Below are 22,064 nucleotides of genomic sequence, written 5' to 3'. Positions count from 1 at the left end.
AAGGAAGCTCATTTCTGCAATTCCCTCCCAAAGTGCTTTGTAGCTGATGAATGAGTCTTGAAGTGGAGTCAACTACTTTAATGTGGCATCTAATTCTCACTCACCAGCTTGCCAGAGACTCGTGAATGGATGTAAACATTGATGGATTAAAATACCCTGCTCTGCTGTGGACTCTCTTCCTTGCATCTGAACAGTAACTTGGCTCAATGCATTAACTGAAAACTGAACCTCCAGCAATGCCACAGACCTGATCAGAGCTGAAATGTCTGCACAAATTTCTCATTGAAATTATCTAATGGGATTAGAACGAGCAACATTCTGGTATAGAGGTGACTGAGCTACTGCTGGGCATTTAGCTGACTCTTAATGACTTTTCTAACTTCAAGTAACCCTTGCATAACCCTCGCATTCCATCGCTCCTCCATCCTAGTTCTCTGACCAGTCTGACTGTCCTCCTGATTACATTTTATCTCTGTATGTTTCGTTGTCAACTTCCCCAAGCTAACAATGATCTATTCTACATCTTCCTTGAGCTTTGGCCACTTTGATGTCTCATTTTCACACCTTACCCTTCCATATCTCTGTATCTTCCTCTCCCCTGACTCTCAGTTTGAAGAAGGGTCTCGACCAGAAACGTCACCCATTCCTTCCCTCCAGAGATGCTGCCTGTCCTGCTGAGTTACTACAGCATTTTGTGTCTATCTTTAGCTAACCCTTGATGTCAGTTTATTTTGCTTCCCTATGTGAACATCTAACCTGACCTGCAGTAGCTGCACAATCTAATTCAGAGTCCGATCAGAAATTTAGCATGGTGGCACAGCGGTAGAGTTGCTGCCTTACAGCACCAGAGACCAGTGTTCGATCCTGACTGCGGGTGCTGTCGATACGGAATTTGTATGTTCTCCCCGTGACCGCGTGGTGTTTTCCCCTGGTGCTCCGGTTTCCTCCCACACTCCAAAGAAGTACAGGTTTGTAGGTTAATTTGGCCTCGGTAAAAATTGTAAATTGTCCCTAATCTGCAGGAAAATGCCAGTGTACAGGGATATCTTGTCGGCGCGGACTAGGTGGGCCAAAGGGCATGATTCCGCGCTATCTCTAAACTAAACTAAACTAAAAATAAACTAAAGTTAGCCAAAAAAAGCTGGAGTAACTCAGCGGGTCAGGCAGCATCTCTGGAGAAAAGGAATAGGTGACGTTTCAGGTCGAGACCCTTCTTCAGGTCCTTTTCTCCAGAGATGCTGTCTGTCCCACTGAGTTACTCCAGCTTTTGTGTCTATCTTTGGTTTAAACCAGCATCTGCATTTCCGTCGATGTAACTAAAAAATATACCCATATATCATTATTCTACGGAGTACCACGAAGTTTGATTAAAAGTGCTATTAAATTATTAGCAATGACCATGGCTAGGACGTGTAGTTAATCAGGAAGGTACACATTTAACTCAAGTAGAAAATTATGTTCCTGTAATAGTGGTCATGGTGCTCAATTGGGGCATTGATTCATATTTATCAGTCCAACCAATAACCCAGGTTTGCCTTAGGAAAAATCACTTGGATAGAATCCATTGAACTTTATATTAATTTCTGAGGATTAGTATTATATAAGAAAAGGTTTCATACTGCATTTGGAAATTATATTGCTTAGTCAGGCACATTTGCTACTAACAAACTACGAGCTGATTGATTAGGACTGTCATAAAAGGTAATTGTAGTTCTACTTGAATATGCACTGAATTATAAATGTACGGATTCTGTTAAATTAGAGACTCTTTTATCTAAAGGCATTTGATAAGGTTCAGTAATTATTTTCAACATTCTTACTTTTCTCACCCACCACCCTTTTCCTCTGCTACTGATTTATGCTACTGCGACACACTAGCATACAGTCATAGAGTGATACTTCGGCCCAACTTACCCACACCAGCTAACATGTCCCAGCTACTCTAGTCCCACCTGCCCGCGTTTGGTCCATACCGCTCCAAACCTATCCTATCCATGTACCTGTCTAACTGTTTCTTAAATGTTGGGATAGTCCCAGCTTCAATTATCTCCTCTGGCATCTTGTTCCATACATCCACCACCATTTGTGTGAAAAGGTTACCACTCAGATTCCTATTAAATCTTTTCCTCTTCATCTTGAAGCTGTGTCCTCTGGTCCCCGATTCACCTACTCTGGGCAAGAGACTCTGTGCATCTATCTGATCTAATCCTCATGATATTATACACCTCTATAAGGTCACCCCTCATCCTCCTGCGCTCCAAGGAATAGAGTCCCAGCCTAGAACGCGGCCCAGAATGACATCAATTCGAATGACATACAATTTTTACCAAAGCCAATTATCCTGCAAACCTGTACGTCTTTGGAGTGTGTGAGGAAACCAGAGCACCCGGAGAAAACCCACGTGGTCAAGGGGAGAACGTCTGAACTCAGTACAGACAGCACCCATAGTCAAGATTGAACCCGGGTCTCTGGCACTGTGAGGCACCAACTCTACCGTTGTTCCACCATGTGCCCCGATTAGCAGGACCTCTGATGCTCACCTGGCCAGGTAGAACAGGTACATGGGCTCAATGCAGATAGGCCTGTTAACAGGCTTCTGAAAGTCCCTTCCATAACTAGAGTACTGTCCTATCCAACTCAACCAATTGTGGACATTGATCTTTGGAATAGGTCTCTAGAACTGATGTGCTACAATGCTGAAAACTAAATTCTGCACTCTATGCTTTATGCTCTACCTACTGTACTTGAGGCGGACTTGAAGTATTTATTAATTGAATCATTGAATGTATAGTATATCTGGTCTAATTGGATAATATGTATAACAAAGTTTTTCACTGTACCTCGGTACATGTGGCAATAATAAACCTCAATCTAAAACCTAAAACTTAAATGATGTTTCCCTTTGTGGTGGAATGTAAAATAAGGGCCCATAATTTCAGAATAAGAGGGTTGCTTCAGTATAAGTAGGATAGAGACGGTGAATATTTCTTCTCATAGACATTGTGAATCTTTGGTAATGTCTATTCCAAAGAGCTGTGGAGGCTGAATCGGTGAATAGTTGCAAGGCTGAGATTTTAGTCCATAGGGTAATCAAACATCATGAAGGTACTGACAGGAATAAGCAACTGAGGCCATGCTCATATCCACCAGGATCGTACTGAATGGCGGAGCAGGCTTGAAGGCGGATACCACCTTCTCCTGTCCCTATTTTGTATGTTCTCCAGTGTCTATGCCATGAGTTTAGTTTAGTTTATTGTCACATGTACCGAGGTACAGTGAAAAGCTTTTTGTTGCGTGCTAACCAGTCAGCGGAACGACTATACATGATTACAATCGAGCCATCCACTGTGTACAGATACAAAATAAAGGAAATCACTTGAATAACATTCAGTGCAAGATAAGGTACAGTTAAGTCCAATTAAAGATGGCCCAAGGGTCTCCAATGAGATAGATAGTACCTCAGGATTGCTCTCTAGTTGTTGATAGGATGGTTCAGTTGCCTGACAACAGCTGGAAAGAAACTGTCCCTAAATCTGGCGGTGTGCATTTTCACACTTCTGTTCCTCTTGCCTGATGGGAGAGGGGAAACATAGAAAACATAGAGAAAGAGGTGCAGGAGTAGGCCATTCAACCCTTTGAGCCAGCACCGCCATTCAATAAGATCATGGCTGATCATCTAAAATCAGTACCCCATTCCTGCTTTCTCCTCATATCCCTTGATTCCATTAGCCCTAAGATCTAAATCTAACTCTCTCTTGAATACATCCAGTGAATTGGCCTCCACTGCCCTCTGTGGCAGAGACTTTCACTCCAGAAGGGGGTGGCCAGGGTTAGACTGGTCCTTGATTATGCTGCAAGCCTTGCCTAAGGTAGCGTGAAATGTAGATGGGGTCTGAACTTGATGAAACATTGAAATGACAGTTCATCTTGTATGGTGGTGTCAGTAAACAGAGGACATCAATGATGCTGGTGAGTGGGCCGGGGGCTTACTTCCCGTGTCCATGGAGGTGCTCTGAATCAGACAGTAGGAGGCGCCCCGGGACACGGAGGCTGAGCGATGGCAGTCATAGGCGAACAATGAAGCGTTTCAGGGGCTGATGTCGAGTGTTTCAGTCAGCGCAGTGGGCCACAGGAGGCCCTGAAGCAGCCTGGGCCTCCAATAGCTCAAGAGCCACTGCAAGTGACCAAGTGCATGGAATGGATGCGGCCTGCAGCGGACGGAACGGCGGGAGCCTGGCCAGGCTGACCCCTACAACTCCAACCCAGTGGTGTCGTCAGGACAATGGGCCTTTATGGCCAAGTTAAGAATCTAACATCTATATAATTAAAAGTCTCATCTTGACCACTTCCTGTCTGCGCTGTATATTGAATTTAGAAAAAACGCTACCATGTATCGCAGTGATTTTTGGCCATCTTACTCACAGTCCTCCTCTGCTGAGCCAGTCCTGAGGGCTTTTCCCATTGATCAAAAATAAAAACGTTATGAGTGTTTAAAAAACCTTGAGATCAGCTGATTGGTCCTATCGCATGTCAATCACCGCGATTAAGGTAACGCCGCTTCCTGGGGGGTGGGGGGCAGGACTATAAAACCCCGGATGCCTGAACGTGAGTCAGTGACTCTGCAAGATCATGAGGGAGAGGCCACGACTGTCATTCTAAGCTGTGAATCAACTGAACTGTGAGCCTGCAATGTACTTGCAATAAATGATTTGTTAGCCCTTAATGACGATGCCATGAGTTGTTTGGCCTGCTGACCTGCCTGTACTTGAAAGTGCAATGCTTAATTGGAAGTTAAATCAAATGAAATGACAATGCCATATGTTGTTTGGCCTGCTGCCTGCCTGTGCTTGAAACTGCAATGCTTTATTAGGTCTGACTGTTGTTTGGAAGGAATAAATGTTTTATTAGGTCCGACTGTGTTTGGAAGGAATAAATGCTTCATTAGGTCCGACTGTGTTTGGAAGGAATAAATGCTTTATTAGGTCCAACTGTGTTTGGAAGGAATAAATGCTTTATTAGGTCCGACTGTGTTTAGTCCAAAAGTCCCGCTCATTTCGTGACTTCCGCTTATAAGACAGGTTGCGCTGATTGCGTAATTTCCGGTGAATGCAGAGGTTGCGCTGATTGCGTAATTTCCAGTAAGTGCAGAGGTCACACTGATTGCGGAGGTGTTAGCTGACTGCGGAAGCCGCACAGTGGAGAGGCCGTGCTCAGCCGTGTGAGTAGACTCAAGAAAGTTTACTGTCATATATATGGTGTGTGAGATAGTGTGTGTGTGTGTGTGAGTGTGTATGTGCGTGTGTGTATGTGAGTGTGTGTGTGAGTGTATGTGTGCATGTGTGAGTGTATGTGTGTGTGTATGTATGTGTGTGAGTGTATGTGTGTGTGAGTCTGTGTGTGTGTGAGTGTATGTGTTTGTGTGAGTATGTGTGTGTGTGAGTGTATGTGTGAATGTGTGAGTGTATGTGTGAGTGTGTGAATGTGTGTGTGAGTGTGTGTGTGCGTGTGAGTGTGTGAGTCTGTGTGAGTGTGTGTGTGAGTGTGTGAGTGTGTGAGTGTGTGAGTGTGTGAGTGAGTGAGTGAGTGAGTGAGTGAGTGAGTGAGTGAGTGTGTGTGTATGTGTGAGTGTTTGTGTGTGTGAGTGTGTGTGAGTGAGTGTGTGTGTGTGAGTGAGTGTATGCGTATGAGTGTATGCGTGTGAGTGTGAGGTGGAGGGTATATGTATGTATCTATGTGTGTGTGTGTGTGTGTGTGTGGGTGTGTGTGTGTGTGTATGTGTGTGTGAGTCTGTACGTGTGTGAGTGTGTGAGTGTGTATGTGTGTGTGTGTGTATGTGTGTGTGAGTATGTACGTGTGTGAGTGTGTGTGAGTGTGTGTGTGTGTGTGTGTGTGAGTCTGTACGTGTGTGTGTGTATTGGAATTGATTAAGAGGTGGAATATTGCGTTGATGGAACCAGCCCTCCCGTGTGAAGCTGGGACTCAACGGGTCCCGCAGTCTAGTTTTCTTTTGTAATTTCAAATTTGAAGGCTTCAAGATGGCACCTACTCTTGTGTAAGTACTCAGTATGGTCTATCGTCTTTTATTCTAATACTTTGTATGATCGTGCCTAATGTACAGTAGGGTTGTCACTGAACTGTATGCAAAACGAAAATCACTGCACTAGGTATATGTGATAATCAAGTACCATTGAACCATTGTTAAAAACTGTTTAAGAAGGAACTGCAGATGCTGGAAAATCGAAGGTACACAAAAAAGCTGGAGAAACTCAGCGGGTGCAGCAGCATCTATGTAGCGAAGGAAATAGGCAACGTTTCGGGCCGAAACCCTTCTTCAGATTGATCGGGGTGGGGGGGAGGCGGGGACAAGAAAGGAAAAAGGAGGAGGAGCCTGAAGGCTGGGGGATGGGAGGAGACAGCAGGGGGACTGAGGAAGGGGAGGAGATAGCAAGGACTAACAAAATTGGGAGAATTCGATGTTCATGCCCCCAGGATGCAGACTCCCCAAGCGGAATATGAGGTGCTGTTCCTCCAATTTCCGGTGCTGCTCGCTGTGGCCATGGAGGAGACCCAGGACAGAGAGGTCGGAGACGGAGTGGGAGGGGGAGTTGAAGTGCTGAGCCACCGGGAGGTCAGCTTGGTTATTGCGGACCGAGCGGAGGTGTTCGGCGAAACGATCGCCCAACCTCCGCTTGGTCTCACCGATCTGGATCTGCTGACATCTAGAGCAGCGGATGCAATAGATGAGGTTGGAGGAGATGCAGGTAAACCTCTGTCGCACCTGGAACGACTGCTTGGGTCCTTGAACGGAGCCGAGGGGGGAGGTAAAGGGACAGGTGTTGCATCTCTTGCGGTTGCAAGGGAAAGTGCCCGGGGAGGGGGTGGTACGAGAGGGAAGGGAAGAATTGACAAGGGAGTTATGGAGGGAGCGGTCTTTGCGGAAGGCAGATATGGGGGGAGATGGGAAGATGTGGCGAGTGGTGGGGTCACGTTGGAGGTGGCGAAACTGACGGAGGATTACTTTTTGTATGTGACGGCTGGTGGGGTGAAGTGAGGACTAGGGGGACTCTGCCCTTGTTGCGAGTGGGGGGATGGGGAGAGAGAGCAGTGTTGCGGGGTATGGAAGAGACCCTGGTGCGAGCCTCATCTATGGTGGAGGAGGGGAACCCCCGTTCCCTGAATAATGAGGACATTTCAGATGTCCTGGTGTGGAACGCCTCATCCGTGGAGCAGATGCGGCGTAGACGGAGGAATTGGGAGTAGGGGATGGAGTCCTTACAGGAAGCAGGGTGGGAAGAAGTGTAGTCCAGATAGCCATGGGAGTCAGTGGGTTTATAGTGGATGTCGGTCAGAAGTCTATCACCTGCAATGGAGATAGTGAGGTCAAGGAATGGTAGGGAAGTGTCGGAAATGGTCCAGGTGTATTTGAGTGCCGGATGGAAGTTAGTGGTGAAGTGGATGAAGTCAGTCAGTTGTGTGCAGGTGCAGGAGGTGGCACCAAAGCAGTCGTCGATGTAGCGGAGGTAGAGGTCGGGGATGGGGCCCTGGTATGTATTGAACAAGGATTGCTCGACAAGGTGGCTCAGCACTTCAACTCCCCCTCCCACTCCGTCTCCGACCTCTCTGTCCTGGGTCTTCTCCATGGCCACAGCGAGCAGCACCGGAAATTGGTGGAACAGCACCTCATATTCCGCTTGGGGAGTCTGCATCCTGGGGGCATGAACATCGAATTCTCCCAATTTTGTTAGTCCTTGCTATCTCCTCCCCTTCCTCAGTCCCTCTGCTGTCTCCTCCCATCCCCCAGCCTTCGGGCTCCTCCTCCTCTTTCCTTTCTTGTCCCCGCCCCCCCCCCCACCCCCGATCAGTCTGAAGAAGGGTTTCGGCCCGAAACGTTGCCTATTTCCTTCGCTCCATAGATGCTGCTGCACCCGCTGAGTTTCTCCAGCTTTTTTGTGTACCATTGTTAATAACTATTTGACAACTCCATGTACAGTGGTTTGATCAACATGTTCATTGATCGACCACTTATAAGCACTACCTAGTTGATAAAAAAAAGTGCTGGAGTAACTCTGCGGATCAGGCAGTATCTCTGGAGGACATGGATAGGTGACCTTCCAGGTTGGGACCTTTCTCTAGACGTGGCCCAACATCTTGCGTATCCATGTCCTCCACAGATGCTGCATGACCCGCTGAGTTACTCCAGCACTTTGTGTTATTTTTTAAACCAGCATCTGCAGTTCCTTGTGTCTCACAGTTGACCAATATTTATTTAGTGTTTAAAATTTTTTGTGCAATCTAGTTATTGCCGACAAGTTTACAAATGGTCATATTCAGCAGTGTGTAACCTCCTTGGTCTGGGAAAGAACATCCAGAATAAATAAAGTCAATCAATACTTTGGTTCTATGTATTTCTTATATTGTAACTTGGCTTTAAAGTTTTCAGTTTCTGTAATTCTGTAATAATGGTTTCCTTCTGTAACATTTCATTGTGTAATTGTGGCCATTTTTTAACCTGCTCTCCCCACTCCAATCAGTCTGAAGAAGCATTTTGTGTCTATCTTCAGTGTATACTATCTTCAAGGAACCGCATCAGCAGTTCCTTCCTGGAAACATTTTGTTTTAGTCTAGGTTGGAGATACAGCGCAGAAACAGGCCCTTCGGCTCACCGAGTCCGTGCCGACCAGCGATCCCCGCTCATTAACACCATCCTACACACAGGAGGAACAATTTACCATTATACCAAGCCAATTAACGTACATACCTTTATCTTTGGAGTGTGGGGGGAATCCGGAGATCCTGGAGAAAACCCACAAAGGTCACGGGGAGAACCTACAAACTCTGTACAGACAGCACCCGCAGTCGGGATCTAACCCGGGCCCCTGCCGCTGTAAGGCAGCAACTCTACCCCTGCGCCAACGGGCGGCCCTAGGCGTGCTAGTTTTTTTAAATTTTCAATAAATCATTTCAAATTTTCAGGAAAGGTTTAGTTGTTTCTTATTGATGTTAATAGTTTGAATGAATTTTGATTGATGTTAATATCTTGGATGATTTTCGATTGTATCGTCGCTGTTGACAGGGGGCACGGCTTAATTCCCTGTCAAGGTTGTTCTTGGTTTTGGGCTTGTGCAGTGCCCAGCCGTCCCACCTCCCCACCAACCCTGCCTCCGCTGTGCTGTTACTATGCAGCAGAAGGGCCTGTCACACCACGTAGCCTCACAGTGATGGATGGAGTTGGCTCCTCTCTGTGATTTCACACCAGGATATCGACACAGAGCGCAAACTTTTTTCTTGTAACTCAGTGTCCAGCAGCGATGGCTGCCGCCGACTGCACTCTCTGGCCAATGCGAAGTGGTCTATGGTGAGCACTGAGATAAAAATAGGACAACGGCAAGGCAGAAGAAATTATAAAGCCAGCATCTGTTGTTTTGAATATTAATTATCAAGATACAGTTGGTGTGAAACTGAATCCAAGAATCTGCAGCTTCTCTTTGACAAGTGGCAGAGTAGCAAGTTTGGAAATTAACATATTTGCTCACCTGTACCTGGTGAAAGGCAATATTGTGGCATTGTTCATTTCTCTGTGATGTCTACTGCCTAAAAAGTGTGTGTCGGGAGTTGTGTATATAAACAGAGAAAGCTGTGAAGCATGTTTGGGGTGTCAAGATTCAAACCAACTTTACACTCTAGGGGCTGGGGGAACCAATGCATTCATACGATGCGATGCGATAGAACTTTATTCATCGCCGGAGGGAGATTGGTCTGCCAACAGTCACAACACACTACGAGGTACACAGAAACTTGAAATTAAAAATGAAAAAAGTAAAAGTACAAGCGTCTGTTGTGTGCACAGCGCCTTCACCGGAACGAACGAACGAACGAACAAACAAATGAAAACGCAGACTTATCCCCTGGGCAGAGGATTCTAAACTAGAGTGTTCCACCCCCCCCCCCCCACACCGGGTCCCCCCTTTGTTCTCCCACCGTTCCTCACGGCGGTTCCCCCACGCCGCGTCCCCATTGTCTTCCCCTCCCCCCTCATGCTCATTGACCGCTGATCGCAGGTCGATCGTGAGGCCCCACCACCACCGAGGCTCCTGCTGCTGCAGAGGCTCCCACTGCCGCCGAGGCTCCTGCTGCTGCAGAGGCTCCCACCGCCACCGAAGCTCCCATTGCCGCCGATTCATAATCTATGGTGCGAATCCTTGCTTGTGTTTCTAACCGTATCTGCCCAGATGTTAATTTAGGTGCTCCAGTACATACTTGGCATTTCTTTTAAATCACGTGAATGATCCCAGGAATGATTGGGTTAACATACGATGAGCGTTTGACGGCACTTGGCCTGTACTCGCTGGAGTTTTCAAGGACGATGGGCAACCGAGATTGGCGGAGCGGGTGGTATTCCACCACCGACCCTCTGTTCAAAGTGAGCATAGAATGCAGTGAGTAGGAAGGAACTGCAGGTGCTGGTTTAAACCGAAGATAGACACAAAAAGCTGGAGTAGCTCAGCGGGACAGGCAGCATCTCTGGAGAGAAGGAATGGGTGACGTTTCCGGTCGAGACCCTTCAGTCTGATGAGAAACGCCCAAACCATCAGCTATTCCTTCTCTCCAGAGATGCTGCCTGTCCCACTGAGTTACCCAGCACTTTGTTTCTATCATAGAATGCAGTGAGTTCATCAGGGAGAGACCCACTGTTGGCAGCGATATTGCCCGCCTTTGCTTTGTGGCCCATTATAACATGCAAGCGTGGCCACAGTCTGCGGGTGAAGCATGGGCAGTAATGTGAGCAGATGGAAGTATGAGTAGAGGGAGAGGAACAGTGGGAGGGATGTGAGGGTGATGGACAAATTACGTGGGTGGAGGAGTGGAAAGAAACAGGGTGATAAGCTAAAAGCCAGGGTTTGGGATTGGGAGCCACAAAATGCTGGAGTAACTCAGTGGGTCTGGCCGTATCTCTGGAGAGAAGGAATAGGTGACGCTTTGGGTCGAGACCCTGCTTCAGACAAAATGAGCAATGAGAGTGTGTGTGAGAGGACCTGGGTAGAATGGCAGCACGGTGGTGCAGAGGTAGAGTTGCTGCCTTACAGCGTCAGAGAACCGGGTTCGATCCTGACTACTGGTTCTGTCTGTACGGAGTTTGTACGTCCTCCCCATGACTGTTAATTCTGGTCAAATTGGAGCTGCCAGGACTCTAAAATTGAGTAAAGGCTTCTGGGCTGCTAGGCCATTTGATCAATTTAAATGTGCTTCTGCAGAAACGGGACAAGCTGCAGAATGGTGCCAGTGTGTCTGGAGCCTAGATAAGAGTTGCAGGAAGAGAATGGGACATCTGCAGATTTTTACAATGAGGTGTAAATTGCATGAAACGGATTGGGTGAATGCAAACCTGACATACACATTGTAAATATTGTTGCAAAGCTTTACTTTGCTAGATGTTGATTAGGTTAAGCATTGAGCCTTGTCTGGGCTTCTTGAATATCTTCCAGAAGCTCTGTTTAAATACAATGTATTGGTTACTGTATTATTGGGTTAGGGAAATGTCTATCATGTACTGTGTTGGTCAATATCTCTTATTGGACTGTATAGAGACCACCCCCATGTGGTTCGGCCCCTCAAGGTTCGGGGACCTATAAAAGGTAGTTCCCACGTGGTCCTGTGTCAATGTTCTGGAAGAACGCTTGGGACTGCATGGCCTTCTGGAGTGTCTCTGCTTGCACAAGGCTAGAAGAGCTTGGCCAAGCAGATACAAGGATCGAACCCGCGGTGGTTAGGTATAGTAGTGGGGAACTGTTGTTGTGTTTTTCCAAAATAAAGTTTAGATGCACAAGTGTTTTATTGACTGAAACTAGACTGGGGGAAGCTTAGAACGAGCTAATTACATGACCATGTGGATTTCCCCCCCGGTGTTCTGGTTTCACCCCATGCTCCAAAGGTTTCCAAGCTTGAAGGTTAATTGACTTCGGTAAAAATGGTAAATTATCCCTAGTGTGCAGGATGGTGCTAGTGTACAATGTGATTAATGGTTGGCGCGGAGTTGGTGGGCTGAAGGGCCTGTTTCTGTATTTTACTTCTCAAGTGTAAACGTCTAAATCAGAAAGGAAGAGAGTTGGTGTGAGTCACATGAAATCAGAAAATCATTGTTCATGCCATCAGGTTGTGGACCACTCAGGTAGAATATGAGTAAAGCCAGGATGTTTAGGCGCTAAAAATCTCTGAAATAGGCAGGCAACTAGGCAATACAATTACAAAGAAGGCATAAAAAGGCATGTATTTCCACCACCAAAATATGGTTAAAAATGATAGTATATATACCATTAAATGACCAAAGTTACCTGGTTGCACATAATTACTAGCATTTTTTTCAAATTATCTTGTGTTAAACTATGCCGTCAGACAGACAGACAGAATATGCTTCATTTGAGAAAAACTTCTTTCTACCCCAGCTGAGGTCACTGGTGCATACCCGAAACAAGCTACAGACTATATATTCATGTCGATATCTTGTGCATAAACAACTACCTTTGAGAACTTTAGCTATGTTTTGTATTTCTTCAAGATCTTTGTTAGCTAAAATCACTCTCTCACATTGTTCTTGTATGCCTTTACCTACATCGCAGGAACTTTACGAATATCGTCAGTTACTTTGTTGAAAGCTTTCAAGTTATTCACTAATGTTTCGCCTCGTTTCACAAGGGAAGTGATAGCTTGTGGGAAGTTTGCAAAATTGGAAGGAATAAACACAAGATCGCGGTGGAGGGACTTTTTCTGCATGATTTCACTGACGATCCTGACTGCAGCAGATTCTTCTTCTTCAAAACAGTTGATAATTAATTTTATCTTTTCAAAATTTGCAGCATAGTAGAGTACAGCAGAGAGCCATGTATCCCACCTAGTCAAAACGGGCTGAGGATGTAGCGGAATCTCGGGTGCCATTTCCTTGAACAACTGCACACATGACAGTGCTTTGAGGAAGAGTTTCTTGACATTGGAAACTAGGTGATCGACATTTGGAAACAAGCTCCGTATGTGCTTGGCAATTCCATGAAGTCCTTGAGCTAAGCCTGTCAAATGCAACATTTTGGGGAATAAAACTTTAAGACCATGAGCAGCTTTTTTCATGTACGGAGCTGCATCAGTCACAAACAGAAGAACATTCTCGTGTTTTATACCTTCTGTCCAAAGTACAGCAAGTGAAGTGTAAACAACTGAGCAATAGTTGAGCTGTTTGACTTCTCCAATACTTCCGGTCAACAAATACTCCTTTGATGGTTGACCTGCCTCCAGTGTACCAATGACCACATTGGCAACATATCTCCCCACAGCATCGGTTGTCTCGTCTATTGAGATCCATATTTTGTTGCATGCAACTTCATCTCTAATTTTCTGCACAACAATGTTGAAGTTCCTGGCAACATAATTTTTCCGTAATGATGACTTGCTCTGATTCTGTACCTCTGTGTATTTCTCTAAAAAACCCTCTGAGAGATTTGTTTACCATTTTCCACACTGGAATTCCAGCATCAATGAATGCCAGCAGTTTGAATTTACAAACCTGTATGTCTTTGGAGTGTTGGAGGAAACCAGAGCACCCGGAGAAAACCCACACGGTCACCCGGAAAACGTACAAACTCTGTGCACATACAGTAGCACCTGTAGTAAGGATGGAACTTTGGTCTCTAGCTCTGTAAAGCAGCAACTGCACCGCTGTGCCACCCCTTTACAACACTGCGCCACCCCTTTAGTTTAGTATATTTTTAGTATATGCTTCAATGAATGAGTCAATATTTATATGGACCTTGGCCTATGACTCTGTGCACCACACTTCAGTACCTGAGAAATATAAACACAAAGTGCTGGAGTAACTCAGCGGGTTCGGCAGCACCTCTGGAGGATGTGAATAGATGATATTTTGGGTCAGAGCACCTTCTTCATGTCCTCCAATGATGCTGCCTGACCAGCTGAGTTACTCCAGTACTTTGCACTAAACCAGAATGAATGAATGAATGAATGAATGAATGAATGAATGAATGAATGAATACGTTTATTGTCATTGCACAATACTGCGCAACGAAATTCCATTGCATCTCCTCCGGTTAAAAAATACAAACACGACAACCATTGACACATATGTACACTTATTAGTAAAAATAATAAATAAGTATTTAAAAAGAATTAAAAAAGAATATTGCAGTTCTTAGAATTACATTTTGCTTCCCCAGTGTTCTCTGTTGGAATTAAGTTATTTTATCGCACATGGGTAGAAACTAGCCTTCAGAGACCTGAATCGCCTCCCAGAGGGTAGCAGAGTGAAAAGGTGGTTGGCAGGGTGGGATGTGTCCTGCTTGATGTTTGTGGCCCGGCGCAAGCATCGGGCCCTATATATGTCATCCAAGGAGGGCAGTTGAGCTCTGTGCAGTTTTTATAACTCTGCAGCGCCCTCCTCTCAGCCACAGTGCAGCTAGCAAACCGCACCAGGATGCCATAGGTGAGGATACTTTCCACAGCGCATCGGTAGAAGGACAGCAGCAGCGGCTGTGAGATGTTTGCTCTCCGCAGAGACCTCAGGAAATACAGCCGCTGCTGTGACTTCTTCACGAGAGTGACGGTGTTCATTTGCCATTTGAGGTCCTGGGAGATGTTTATTCCCAGGAACTTAAAGCCAGTGACTCTCTCCACCATGTCTCCTTTGATGTATAAAGGAGCAGGTTCCTCTCTCCTCTTCCTCCTGAAGTCAGCGACCAGTTCTTTTGTCTTTGATGGGTTGAGTACCAGGTTGTTTTTGGTACACCAGACAGTCAGTTTTTGGACTTCACCTCTGTAGGCAGACTCGTCGTTGTTGTTTATCAGTCCCACCACAGTCGTGTCGTCCGCAAACTTGATGATCCTGTTTGTACTGTGTGTTGGTGTGCAGTCATAAGTGTATATTGTATACAAGATGGGACTCAGCACACAACCTTGTGGCGCTCCTGTGCTGAGGAGCACAGCATCTGCAGTTCCATCAGCATCTGTCGTCAGTACCTGCAGATGGAATGACCTAAGGTTCTGGATTGGAGATAATTTAGATTGCACAGTTATCCAGTCCTGTCGATAAACACAAAATGCTGGCGTAACTCAGCGGGACAGGCAGCATCTCTGTAGAGAAGGAATGAGTGATGTTTCAGGTCGAGACCCTTCATCAGTCGGTTTGCTTCACTCCAGCAGGGCACTTGGTGGAAATGAGATGCAGGACGGTGACAAGACAGATTGGGAATAGTATTAATAGCAATGTTACAAAATTTTGAGATTTTAAAAATCAAGTCTGCAATTTATCCCATCAGATAAAGCATAAAAAGAAGTTTAATTTGACTCCTAATTCACTTTCATCTCTCAAGTATTAAAAAAGTTATGACCATTTTCATACTCGGAAATTAGCATCTTGTTCCCTATTGATTTTCTATGGACATAACAAAAAAGCTGTGATCGTGGACAGTCAAAAGCCCATAACCTTCTTAAAAATTAAGAGAACTGAATGAAATTTTCAGTTATCATAGATTGAAGCATTCTGAAACAAATATAAAACAATCTTACTTGGATGACCTGAAATTAAAGCATATAATTAGTTAGTTACCCAATTGTAGCTAATTCCAAACTTCAATTACTAGATCTAAACATCTATCCATTTCTTAAGAAAAGATTAACATTTTTAAATAGCCTAAGTGTCCAAATAACATTCACAAAGAATTCACAATAAAACATGATTTTTAAATCTCATTTACATGAATCTATAGGCCAAATGGAAGGAATTTAGTGTTCAATTGCTGTAAATTAATGGCCATTTAAATCAGCTTTCGAGTGGGATCCTGTGGAACGTGCTGGTTTAGAACGTTCACATTGCGGTAGTTTTGTGCCCCAAATGCCCAGAAAAATACTGCGGGATTTAATGGGGCCCCAAATTAGCTACTCGCAACATTAAACTTTGTATAAAGGGATCTTAAGAAGCCCTTTGTAATGTAAAAATAAACAACCTACCTTCCGTTGTCCCCTGTATGAGATCCGGCCCATTGTCGGCGGTCGTGGGTTTAGAGGTTAATTTTTAACTTACTATAATAATTAAATAAACCCGTAAAATGTAAAAATAGCTCCAGCGAGCGAAACTCGAAGCGATTTTTCGTCAGCAACTTAGTAGGCTGAACAAGCTCGATTTGAACAGCCTAGGGAAAATCGCGTTTTAAACCCGTCTCCCTCTAAACGGCGCCATAATCGCACACACGGGCTGGGACAGATCTTCAGCGACGCTTAAGGTAGGTTTTGCAACATACCTAGTATTAAGATGATGTTGCAGTCCTCTCTGATATTGGGTCAGTTAATCATAGAGTGATACCGCGTGGAAACATGCCCTTCGGCCCAACTTGCCCACACCGGCCAACAAGTCCCATCTACACTAGTCCCACTTGCCTGCATTTGGCCCATATCCCTCTAAACCTGTCCTATCCATGTACCTGTCCTCATGCCCCTTAAACGTTGGATCCTATTAGATTAGGTGTTACCAGAAGCAGGCAGCTGCAACATTATAATCTGCACTCAGTTTATTTTCTCTATTGCACTAATGTAATCTTCTCATGTGTGGTATGATTTCCCTGGATAGTACACAAAACGGTACACGAGACAATAATAAACTGATACTAAACTCCGTCCACGTGACAACAAAGAACAGATAGCAATTCCAGATGTAACATGTAGACAAATATTCGTGGGCCACAAAGTTTGTTATTTGTGATTTCTCCAACTCAGTGGTATATTTAGTGAAGAGAACAAAATCGTACAATTAGCAAAACAGAATGGGACACGAAAGCACCAACAGAATCATCATTAGTCTAAATATAATAAAGTCAATTAGAAAAAGCCAACAGAGAGCCGGATATCCAGAGGACAAAAGAGTTTATAAGGAAGGTTGACACAAAAAGCTGGAGTAACTCAGCGGGTCAGGCAGCATCTCTGGAGCAAAGGAATGGGTGGCATTTCCTGTCAAAACCCTTCTTGGGACTGAGAGTCAGGGGAGAGGGAAACTAGTAATGGAAGGGTACAAAGATGTGAAAAGGACAGATCAAAGCAGACAAGGATCATGGAAACCTACAATGGTTCGTCGTTGGCCGATGAGAAGGTGACAACGAGGCATACAAACACTAAAATTAATCATGACAGCGAAACTTGTAGGAGAAATAGCATGGTGGAGGGACGGAGAGAGAGGGAAAGCAAGGGTTACTTGAAGTTGGAGAAATCAATATTCATACCGCTGGGTTGTCAGCTGCTAAGGAGTTGAGTGCTTGTCAGCTTCTAATGTTCTAATATTCTTATTGATTTACAGCAGAACCTATCAAAACAGGTTGGGATCAATAAAAGTTAGGGTAACCAAAAATAGGCATGGAAATAGGCACTTAGTTGGTGGTGGCGCCTAACGGCAGCGGCTCGACTACAGACGTCCGTCTTTTTTTAAATCTTTGTCTTGTTAAATGTATGTTTCGAGCTTAGTTTTTATTATTTTTTAGCTGTGTATATGTGGGGGGTGGATGTGGGGGAAACCATTAGTCTCTTCCCTGTACGGGGACCCGACTTTTTCCTTGTCGGGTCTCCGGTGTCGTTGGGCCTAACATCGTGGAGCCAGCGGCAGCCTCCGGCTGGGACCAAGCTGAGGGCTCCAGTCGCGGAGCCAGCGGACTCGCCATCGCGGAGCTGGCCGCCTTCGGAGCGGGGAGAGCTGTGGTGGCGCGTGGCTGCGACCTGACTTTGGAGCTTCGGAAGCTCTGGCTGCAGGCCCGGTGGACAGGAACATCGGGAGCTCCAAGTCCTTGGTGGGAGATGGCTTTTCGGAGCTCCTGCAACGGCAGCTTCTCCCGCTGGAATCGCGGGGTTGAAAGGACACGGAGCGAGGCCTAACATCGCCCGGTGCCCCAGTTCGCCTAGACACTGCAGTTGGACAGCTGGACCGCTGGTTGGTCTGCTTGAACTGCGGGGTTTAAAGGACACGGAGCCGGGGCCTAACATCGCCCAGCGTGGCTAAATGGCCACAGGACTTACCATCGTCCGCCGGGGGCTCTAACATCGGAGCCCCAGTTCGCCTAGATGCTGCAGTTGGAAGAATAAAGGGAAGAAATAAGACTTTGCCTTCCATCACAGTGAGGAGGTGTTGGAGACTCACTGTGATGGATGTTGATGTAAACTGTGTTAAGTGTGTGCCTTGGTTTTTTTTTGTAATGTAAAAAACTGTAGTAAATGTAATTTCGTTCAAACCTAGATTTGAATGACAATAAATAGCATTCTATTTCCATTCCATTAGGCCCAACTCCTCCAAGCTGACCAAGTTGCCTTATCTAAGGTACTCCCATTTGCCTGCGTTTGGCCATACCCATAGAACATAGAAGAGTACAGCACAGGAACAGACCCTTTGGCCCACAATGTCTGTGCCGAACATGATGCCAAGACCAACTCTCAACTGCCTGCACATTAAACCATATTGCTCCATATCCCGAGCACTCATAATCTCTGCTGAGGTGTTTATGTTCCCCAGGTTCCTTCCTCACATCCATCACTGGGCCTTGATCATGTCCATCTGCTTTCTAACCCATCTAATTCTATTCAACTAATTGTCACCCAGTACATAGCCCCCACCTCCGACTTGCTCCCCCCTAATCCTCTCCACGTTCACCTTGCTGTCCCCCACAAGCTATTCCCCAATCATTCCCAAACTCCCTCATCCACCCAATCAGATCAGAATGAAATGCTGATGGCTCAAAACAATTGCGTTGTTTTTCTCTCACCACGGATGCTGACCGACCTGCTGAGCATTTGCAATATCCTCCATTTCACTGTGCGGCACGGTGGCGCAGCGGTAGAACTCACAGTGCCAGAGACTCGGGTTCGATCCTGACTGTATGGAGTTTGTACGTTCTCCCCAAGACCTGCGTGGGCTTTCTCCAAGATCTTCGATTTCCTCCCACACTCCAAAGACGTACAGTTTTGTAGGCTAATTGGCTAGGTATGAATGTAAATAGTAAGATTAAACGAGAACTTACCAGTTTGAAGTTTGATCTGTATTTTATGAGGAGTTACGATGAGGGATTACGTGAAGAACCCGCTCAGTGCGCAGGCGCGGCATACTTCCAAGCAGCGGTGTGGAATCACAGATAGACACAGTTATTTGAAGTAAAGATAGTAAAGATAAGGAGACATCAATTTATTAGTTTGATCCATATAATGAGGGTGGGAGCGGAGGGCACGTAATCCCTCATCGTAACTCCTCATAAAATACAGATCAAACTTCAAACTGGTAAGTTCTCGTTTAATCTTACTATTTTACTTCGGAGTCACGTGAGTGACTACGTGAAGACTTCAAAGCTCTGTGATTTCAAACCGTGTAACAGTTCATACTTCACTCGCTGCCGAAGTCATTCGAGGGAGGAAGTATGTTATCGTAATCAACCATGAATCTGTTTGTAAAAACAATAATGGTGTTATTAACAACAACAAGACCAATTGCTCCCCCGGGCTTAAATTATATATTTTTTGCAGATTCTTTTTCTGCAAACGATACAGGTTCTGTCAGTGGTTTGTTATAAAAGTTTGGAACGTATACTCCCTAGACCACCCTGCAGTAGCCAAGATGTGGTCCATAGGCTCGTCCATCCTCTTAGTTACTGACGTGGAAGTTGTCATGGTGGAATAAGATTTTATACACGTTAGTATTTACTCCAGCAACTCCCAGTACCTGCTTGAGCCACTAGAGATAGTTTAGCTCATCACCCGACCATGAGGTTTCCTGTGGCTGACCCATAAGGCTTTTTCCTCTCCCTCGGTATTCCTTATTGTGTCGATCTCTAAGTGGGTCATGACACATAAAACGTGGTTCAGGTGGGTATGCCCGGAATTTCATGACTGGACCTGATGTTCCTGGTCTGTTCTGTTTGGCCAACCCTTGAATGGGCATGTGACACTATCTGGTGTTATAACCATGTTGTCCCATCGCAGTAGATGGGAGAGCTGGCTCTTTGTGTTGATGTAAGGCCACCAGCATGTCCATCTTCAGGGTAGGCTGTTCCAGGGTGAGTGACCTGGCTGGTGATCATCCCCTAAGGTATGTCAGGATTTCACTGACATCCCAATTTGGGTGTACCTATTTCTGGGGAATGGATTGATATACCTCTCCTGTATCTGATCACCAGTGAGCGGTACCCAAGTTGAGTAGGCTAACAGAACATGTCCTTCATTGTGGTGAAGACCTGCCAGGAGCTCCAGTACAGTTTTTTGTTATAGTTGAATGTGTAATTCCTGTTTTGGAAACAGTGTACCATTTCTTGATGCTCCTCAGGTATGTTCCCTAGGATATGCGACGGAATGCTGTCATCAGGTTGATAGTGCTCCTGATCCAAGCACAGCAATGGTCTTCCCAATTCTGCAATTCTTTTAATGACCATGTCGAGGATCACTGGGAACCATGCTTGTGGACTTGGTCCACTGTAATTTGCGTAGTACCCGACTGATGAAGCCGTAGTACCTATTGAAGAGGTAGAAGGAAAGGAAAACATAGAGATTAGGTTCCCCCCACCCCTCAATACGCGGGAATGTCTCCATTGCCGCTGCCTTGAGATTGGTTTCATGTGACGTAAGTTAGTACGTGGTGATTTAATTGGATATAAGGAATCGATATCTGGTGTCCATATTGCTTAGTGATTTCAGCAAATATTTTTGGTTTAAATGTATGTTTACAGTATTTAGCTCACCTGATAGGTGAGTTACTGATGGTCAAACATGTTTGACGACATACGGTTTCCAATTGTTAATAAATTGTCCCCTAATATCGATGTTCTCCGCCCGAGTGGTTTGGTATATGCCACCACTGATGTTGTTATCTTATAAACGAACATGCAAATTTGGTGGATTACTGAGCAAATGCTTCACTAGAATTAAGTAAGTTAATATATAACATGTTTAAGTCAATTCATATTGGCATTAAGTATTACAAGCTCAGTAACACATCAGGACACATAAGATGTTACTCAAAACAGGTGGAAGTGTACAACCATAATCCTTCCTGCCGATAAATTCCATGATAACACTACAGATTAATCCATTTGCCCCCATATTACAGGTATGGAGATAGTTTTGAACACTAGTATCTCAGCTCATAGGAAAGGTACAAAGTTCAGTAGCTGGTAACGCTGCTATATCCCAATTACTTTGCCACGTAGTTGATTGGTGGTTAATGCACCATGACTGATAGTCTTAATGAATACCAGATAACAACGTTGTGGATGGTCAACGTAAATATCTGGATATATATTTTGTGCACCGTTCCCAGAGGCACTGCAATACTGGGTCGATGCGTGGAGTGGACGGAGCAAGCCCCTATTCCATCTCCCTGTTCCAAAATTCAATTTAATATATGGTCCCTAGATAAGGGACGTATCAGATTATTAAACTGATAAGAACAGATACTACACTTGATCTTAGCCAAAAGGCCGAGAAGCGATGCAGCTAAAGCTGTATCCAAGGATAGTTTGTCGTTAATATATAGACATGCCATGACGGAATGTTTCTAAGTGTCAGGGCTAGTTGGTTCTGGATAACTTTGACTTAAATGCCGCAACGCTCATCATGGTTACTCCATCCAGGTAATTGCGGTATATCCGAAACTTATATGAGAAGGTACTGAATAGTGTGCATCTTCAAGGTCGATGTCTACCATAAAGTATCCTTGGATCCATGGTAGTAGTTACAAATCCCATGAATGGGTATACCTGGTGAAATACTCAAGTGGTTTATCAACGATGGTGCGACATTCACCATCGTGGGAGGGTAGACCACTTGGGGTGCTTGCTGAATTGGTGGCAAGATATTAATTCTATTCCCCTTGTATTTATTTTTTGGTATATAACTACCAAGAGTGATAGCTTCCTAACCAGGCGTGATTCATCCACCCCTTGTTAGTACAACCCTTAACCTTTATGTGATGGTAGGAACCATACTTATCTGTCTTCATTGTTGTTTTCTTCGGTTTCTGGTTCCTTGTTCTTGTAGGGACGATGTTTGTTGGG

General features: G+C 45.1%; 1 non-coding gene across 1 annotated transcript; it reads right to left on the bottom strand.

Moving 5' to 3' along the window:
• Window positions 1-21,308: 21,308 nt before the first annotated feature.
• On the bottom strand, window positions 21,309-21,500 carry LOC116973834. The gene has a single exon (XR_004412142.1). It is a non-coding gene; the product is annotated as a U2 spliceosomal RNA (small nuclear RNA).
• Window positions 21,501-22,064: the final 564 nt, after the last annotated feature.

The sequence above is a fragment of the Amblyraja radiata genome, chromosome 5, assembly GCF_010909765.2.
Source record: "Amblyraja radiata isolate CabotCenter1 chromosome 5, sAmbRad1.1.pri, whole genome shotgun sequence".
Classification (NCBI taxonomy): Eukaryota; Metazoa; Chordata; class Chondrichthyes; order Rajiformes; family Rajidae; genus Amblyraja; species Amblyraja radiata.
This window is presented reverse-complemented; position numbering and strand designations above follow the sequence as displayed.